The sequence below is a fragment of the Stegodyphus dumicola genome, chromosome 6, assembly GCF_044657685.1.
Source record: "Stegodyphus dumicola isolate Sdum_Otavi_A_Nest chromosome 6, ASM4465768v1".
Taxonomy (NCBI): Eukaryota; Metazoa; Arthropoda; class Arachnida; order Araneae; family Eresidae; genus Stegodyphus; species Stegodyphus dumicola.
This window is the reverse complement of record NC_140773.1, coordinates 102811270-102818052: the sequence shown is the minus strand read 5'-3', so window position 1 is coordinate 102818052 and position 6783 is coordinate 102811270.

The following is a 6783-nucleotide window of genomic DNA, read 5'->3' as shown; positions in this document are numbered from 1 at the left end:
TCAAAATATCTATATTAAAAATTACGAAGTAAATTTTAAACGCTTATTTCCTCGAAAAAATTCCAGAACGGATTAAGCATGATTTAAATAATAAATTAAGGCGTTATCTTTGTTGTTGCGAAACGAAGTTTCTCTAGATTGGCAACAAATCCACTAGTCTCCTGTTTCAAATGTAAACATCAATGGCCGCCATTAAAAAAGGCTTAGCGGCAATTAAACAACTTTAAAATTGCTGATAATTCTAAAAATATTGCACACAGCTTTACTAAAGGCATAAAATCCTTAACCGGAAGATAAAAACAACATAATTCAATCATTTTTAAAGCAAAAAGTGTAAAATTTACAAACATATAAGAGTAAAGAAACTGAGATCACTGAGCCGGGTAACAGAGTGGATATATTTATAAATACTATATTTATATACGTTTGGTGCGGCCGATTGCAACCAAAATACGAGGTGCACATCTACATATTATAGCAGTCCTATATACAAAATTTCAACGTTCTGAGGCTACTCGTTTTTGAGTTATGCGAGATACGTACGTACATACGTTCGTACAGACGCCATGAAAAATTCTCTTCAGAATTAATTTTAAAGCAGTTTTATAATTTTTTTGAAGGAAAAGAGTATTTTATTCTGTCCTTACGTACAGATATCACGCAAAGATATCGTTAAATTGCATTCGATAGCGGTCAAAATGGATATTTTCGTTGAAATATGCTGCTTGAAACTTTTCACGATTGCAATACTTCCTTTTTACTTCGTACAAGGAAGTAAAAAAGAAAAATAAAATTTAACTGACATTATTTTTCATAACCAGGTAATTCGTTAAGCACTTTAAGGAAACCTCTTCGAAGTGTTCAATACTTTTAAGTGGCGGACTTCGTGCCCTGACAAAATCGAAAGGATCGGTGTTCATTGTAAATGACCCAATGAAACAAGCGCACAACTACTTCGTCAGTAATTAAATTTAATCTTTGCTAAATAAATACATAATGTAAATGGTGTTAATTTACGTCGATGAAGTACAGTGTCTCAAAAAAGTGATGGGACACTTGTGCTTTACAAAAGGAAACTGCAATAAAATAAATTTAAAAAACATGTAAAATTTTTTGTGGGTGTGTTTCATACTTAAATTTAGTAACAATTATTACATAACATACATTTTCTCAAAATATTAAAATATTAATTTAACAAAAATACAATTGTTTAGAACGGAGCAGAAAATGGCTCACTTAAGTGATGGGACACTTACTTTTCCATCAAATATTTATCCAAAAATTTTACATTTTAAAAGGTTTTAATATTTTGTTGGATTTCCTTTTACTTTTAAAACATGATTTAATCTTCTTGGGATGGATTCGACTATTTTTTTTTTTTTTTTTTTTTTTTTTTTTTTTTTGTGATTTCTGGAGTGATTTTACCCCATTCTTCTTGAAGCACCGATTTTAATTGTTGTTTTGAAGAAATGGTGTGTTTGCGAATTCTTGATTCCAATTCTTGCCAAATATTCTCTATGGGATTTAAGTCTGGAGATTGTGGTGGTGTTTTTATTATTTCGGGACAGTTATACAGCAGCCAGAGTCTAACGTTCAAAGCAGTGTGCTTGGGGTCATTGTCTTGGTAGAATTTAAAATCGTTATGAAGGTTCAATTTTCGTGCTGAAGATTTCAAATTTTGATTTAAAATATCAATATACTTGTACTGATCCATTATACTGTCAATAAAAACAAGATTACCAACTCCAGCGGACGACATACACCCCCATACCATAACTCCTCCTCCACCATGTTGTACTGTTGGCACCAAGTTCTGTTTGCGAAATTCTTCCCTGGGTTTTCTCCACACCAAGATTCTACCGTCAGAACCAAATATATTAAATTTACTCTCATCAGCAAATATAACTTCATTCCAGTAATCAGAATTCTTATTTATGTTGGAATTTGCGAAAGCCAGTCTGAGTTTTCTATTCTTTTCACTTACGAAGAATTTTTTCCTGGCTGCTCTACCGTGATATCCAGCAGATCGAATTACTTTTCTAATAGTCTCAGAATTAACAATTACTCCATATAATGCTTGTAAATCAGCAGCAACTTTAGGAGCATTCATTCTTGGATTTTTTTTTAAATATTTCGAACGCTAATTCGCTTTATTCCATTGGATAGCTTTGATGGTCGGCCAGGTCTTCTTTTATCCTGAATCATATGATTCTTTTTATATCGTTTAATGATATTGAAAACTGTTGAATGACTGAAGTTAACTGTTTCAGCAGTTTCTCTAATAGATTTTCCACGTTCAATATGCAAATTAATAACTAATTTTCGAATTCCAGGCAAAGTTTCTTTTCGTTTAGCATTCATGGCTGCACAGAGCTAAAAAGCACAAAAATTCCAAAACAATCTGGAGAGAAATACTGCAGACGATTTTATAAATTATTGGCAATTGCTTTTGAGTAAAAATAAATACCCCAAAAGATATTTTTATTGCTTACTTCAGACGATTTTTGTTGCATAGTACGTAGTGTCCCATCACTTAAGTGAGCCATTTTCTGCTCCGTTCTAAACAATTGTATTTTTATTAAATTAATATTTTAATATTTTGAGAAAATGTATGTTATGTAATAATTGTTACTAAATTTAAGTATGAAACACACCCACAAAAAATTTTACATGTTTTTTAAATTTATTTTATTGCAGTTTCCTTTTGTAAAGCGCAAGTGTCCCATCACTTTTTTGAGACACTGTATAACAAGTAAGCAAAGCTGTGCCTACATATATTTTCATCTAAGATAAAGACGTTAATGTCTGCCGCATGTATGCAATGTAGAGTGTCCGGCCATTTGAAAAAAAAACTTCTGACACGCATATAAATATACACATATAGTACAAGTTAAATATATATGTACATTTTTATACGCATAGTTCATTCAGTGTCATTAAGCTAGAGACTGTTTTCGAATTAATTAATGGTCCTTTTGGTGAAATTAATTGCACTTTTCTTTTAAATATTAATGTTTTTTATGATTTTATGACTTACATAAAATTTTTGGACAGTTTTATCACAATTAGGATAATTAATTAAGATTTTTATACTATGGTACAAAAAAGACGCTATCTTACACCACTGTTCTTCGAAATTCTTAAGAGTCTGTAACCGGAAGTTGCCATACGCATAGAAAATATGTTCTAAATTTATATGTTGTTACTGATTATAATCTCTAGAGAAGTAATGTTTTTTAACTTGTCAAACTTACGTTCTGAGACTGTGGTTCTTTCCTGGAAAACTCCACAGACTATATGTTAAATTCATGCTTATATTACTACTTGAAGTCAAGTGATAATTGTTTTAATTTCTGTGCTATAATGTTTCTTGGGGTCCTTTTTGTTAATTTAATAATTCAAATCGTACTTAATTTTAATTAGTCTTTTGTTAATTAATGATTTTTGTTTAATTGGTTCTTTTCCGCTTACCAATTTGTTTTTCATAGTGTTTTTATTTCTGTTTCACTTTTAAATCATATGTTTAAGGGTTTTATGATTATATAGTAACTCCCTCTGCAGGAAAGCCCATTTTATAGAATTATAATAAAATGTCTCATTCTAATGTTACGCTTTCTCCGGCACATTCAGTTTCTTCAGTCTTTGAATCTTCTCCTGGCTCTGTACAAGATTTGGCTCCAGAAAAGGTAACTGGGAACCATCTATCATTTATTAATGAATCCTTTGACGGTATCTTAGCATTTTTAGTTGATGCCAATGCAAAACATAAATTAAATAATAAAGATGCAGCGAAACTTAAAAAGTTTGTAAGCAATATCAGATCACATTCAAACAAACGTAAATTATACATAGCTCACCTGGAAGGTTTTAACGCCTGCTTGAAGGAAAGAGTCTCTTCATTGGAGGAAAAGAATTCTTTGTTGGAAAAAAGACTTTTGGAACTTGAGTTAAAATTTAATCAGTTAACATAGCTTGACCAAGCCACTGTCTTACCACATTCGGAAATAGCGTCCGATTTACAGGCTTGTCATTCACATAGTTTAGACGGTAAATTTGATAAAGTGAATTCGGAGTTATCTTCTGCAGAAATTGTTAGGCTCACTTCGAAGCCTTCACAGGTAAGGAAGATTCCAGCTCAACAGGATCACGTTTTGATTATCAAGGCTAAAGATACAAGTAGATCGCCAAACAGTATTAAGACGCAATTAGTTCAGAATATTAAACCGCAAAGGCTCGGAGTAAATATTTTACAAGCTCGTCCAACAAGAGCCAAAGAGTTACTTGTTCGTTGTAAAGGGGAAGAGCAATTGGTGACATTGAAAAAAGTCATTTTGGAAAACTCGGATTTGAAGGAACATTTGGACCGGAGAATTCCAAGACTACCAAGAGTGTCTTTCATAGTTTCTGAGGTTCCTCAGGATACTACTTCTGAGGAACTACAAATTGCTTTTCAAGAACTCTTATCATCAGGTGAGAAGAATTTTGTTTTTCCAAGGGAACCCAGATCCAGAACAGACGGTACGTGCAACTGGCTTGTTGAGGTGTCTAGAGAACAGGCACCAATTGTTGAAGGACCTGAAGAGAGTCTATATTGGTTTCGCATCGTGCTTCTTTCGAGAAGTTCATAAAGTGACGCGTTGTTATCACTGTCAAGCCTTTGGTCGTTTAAGTCTAATTTGCAAAAATCCACCGGCCTGTGCAAAGTGCGGGAAGGGCCACCTTACTCAGGAGTGCTCCGAAAGCATTGCAAATTGCGTCAATTGTACTCACTCCAACGCCTCTGCAGGAACGAAGTACGAGACATCACATCAGGCTAGCTCATCACAATGTCCGCTATACAGGCAGAAGATTCTTCGCCTCAGCAACACTCAGAAGTGACAGGCTCAATGAACATACCTGTTACTCAGAGCATCTCGTGTCTGACTTGTGCACAAGTAAATTTACAGAGATCAAGGGCAGCTACTTTAAATTTTATTGATTTTATGATTAGAAATGAAATACAGCTCGCTCTCTTACAAGAACCTTATGTCAAAGATGGCAAGATCATTGGATTACCAAACTGTAGTAAGATATTCTTTTCTGGTTCTTTTAAAGCGTTGATAATATATAACGGCCCTCTAAATCCATTTTTTGTGGCGAGAACTTTAGATGCAGTGACAATTCGCTTGCAATTTATCAATAGAAGTATTAATATTACTAACGTTTATTTTCTACCGACGGCCGACTTAGATAGCAATTCACATATTATTCATAATGATCATTTGCTTATTGCGGGTGATTTTAATGCTACGAGTCCTCTTTGGGGTGGAAATCAGGAAGATCATAGGGCTGCTAAAGTTAATGATTTTATTCACGAAAACAGACTGTGTGTTCTTAATTCCTTCGATTCAGAGCCAACATTCTTGACTGTCAGAGTCAAGGGTTGGCCTGATATTACATTAGCTTCATCTCCTTTTGCAATTTCTATTACAAATTGGAGGGTGTTGACAGGTTTGTCTATTAGTGATCATCAAATTATTTTGTTTGAAATTGGAATCTCGGAAGACATAATTTTGAAACGTAGATTTAAAACTTCATATGGTGGACATGAAAAATTTATTGAGAAACTTCGTCCACGAATTTCTCAATTTATAAATTTATTTGAATCTAATACTTCTCGAGAGGATTTAGAAAATAACTACGACTTTTTTATTGGTTCATTGATGGATGCAGCAACAGCGTCCTATAAGTCGAAAAGAGTACGGATTAAAACCTCTACATCATGGTGGTCTGACTCGCTCACAATAAAAAGGAACAAAGTTCGTGCTTTAAGGAGACGTATGCAAAAAGAAAGGGATGACAATATAAGGCATTCACTTAAAATTTCTTATAAGAAGGAATTAACAATTTTTAAAAGATTGATTATAAAGACAAAAAGTGAATCTTGGAAGGCATTTTGTGCTGCTATTGAAAATCCTTATGGCATCACTCAAAAGATTGCAGTGGACAGAGTATTTCGACCTCTTCAGCTGCCAGTAGAGGTAGCTCCGGACTGTACTTCTCTGGGAGAGAAATATAAAAAAATTTTAGATGAGTTATTTCCATTGGGTTTGGAGATTGACGATATGGATTTACATAAAGTAATGCGAGAAAAATTTAAAAATCAAATTTGGAATTCTACTTTAAGTGACTCTGCCCTCCTGGAGCTTGAGGAGTTAGAAAATACAATTCGTTCTCTACCGTCTAAGAAGGCCCTCGGACCAGACGGTCTTGATAATATTATCATAAAGATACTTTTCAAAGAATTCCCCCAATTGTTGTTATCTTTATATCGAGCATGTTGGAAATTGGCTTTATTTCCACGGCAGATGAAAAGGTAAAGATCCTGCTATTTTGTCTTCTTATAGACCAGTGAGTCTTCTTTCTTCTTTAAATAAACTCTTTGGAGAAATTAATATTGAACAGACTAAATTATTTTCTAACTGAAAATTAAGTGATCAGCGACTTTCAATTTGGATTTAAAAAGGGGGGTTTCAACTGAAATGGCTGTTTTTAATCTGCTAAACACAGTAAAACGCAACAGGGATGGTAACAGGCACACGTTAATCATCTCCATTGATATACGTGGTGCATTTGACACGGTCTGGAGGCCTGACATTATTGATGCATTGGATAGCGCAAACTGCCCTGTAGAAATTTTGAATTTAATTCGAAATTATTTGGAACAACGCAAAATTCAATTAACCCTGGATAATGAAATTTTAATAAAAGATTTTCAAAGAGGCTGTCCACAGGGTTCCTGTT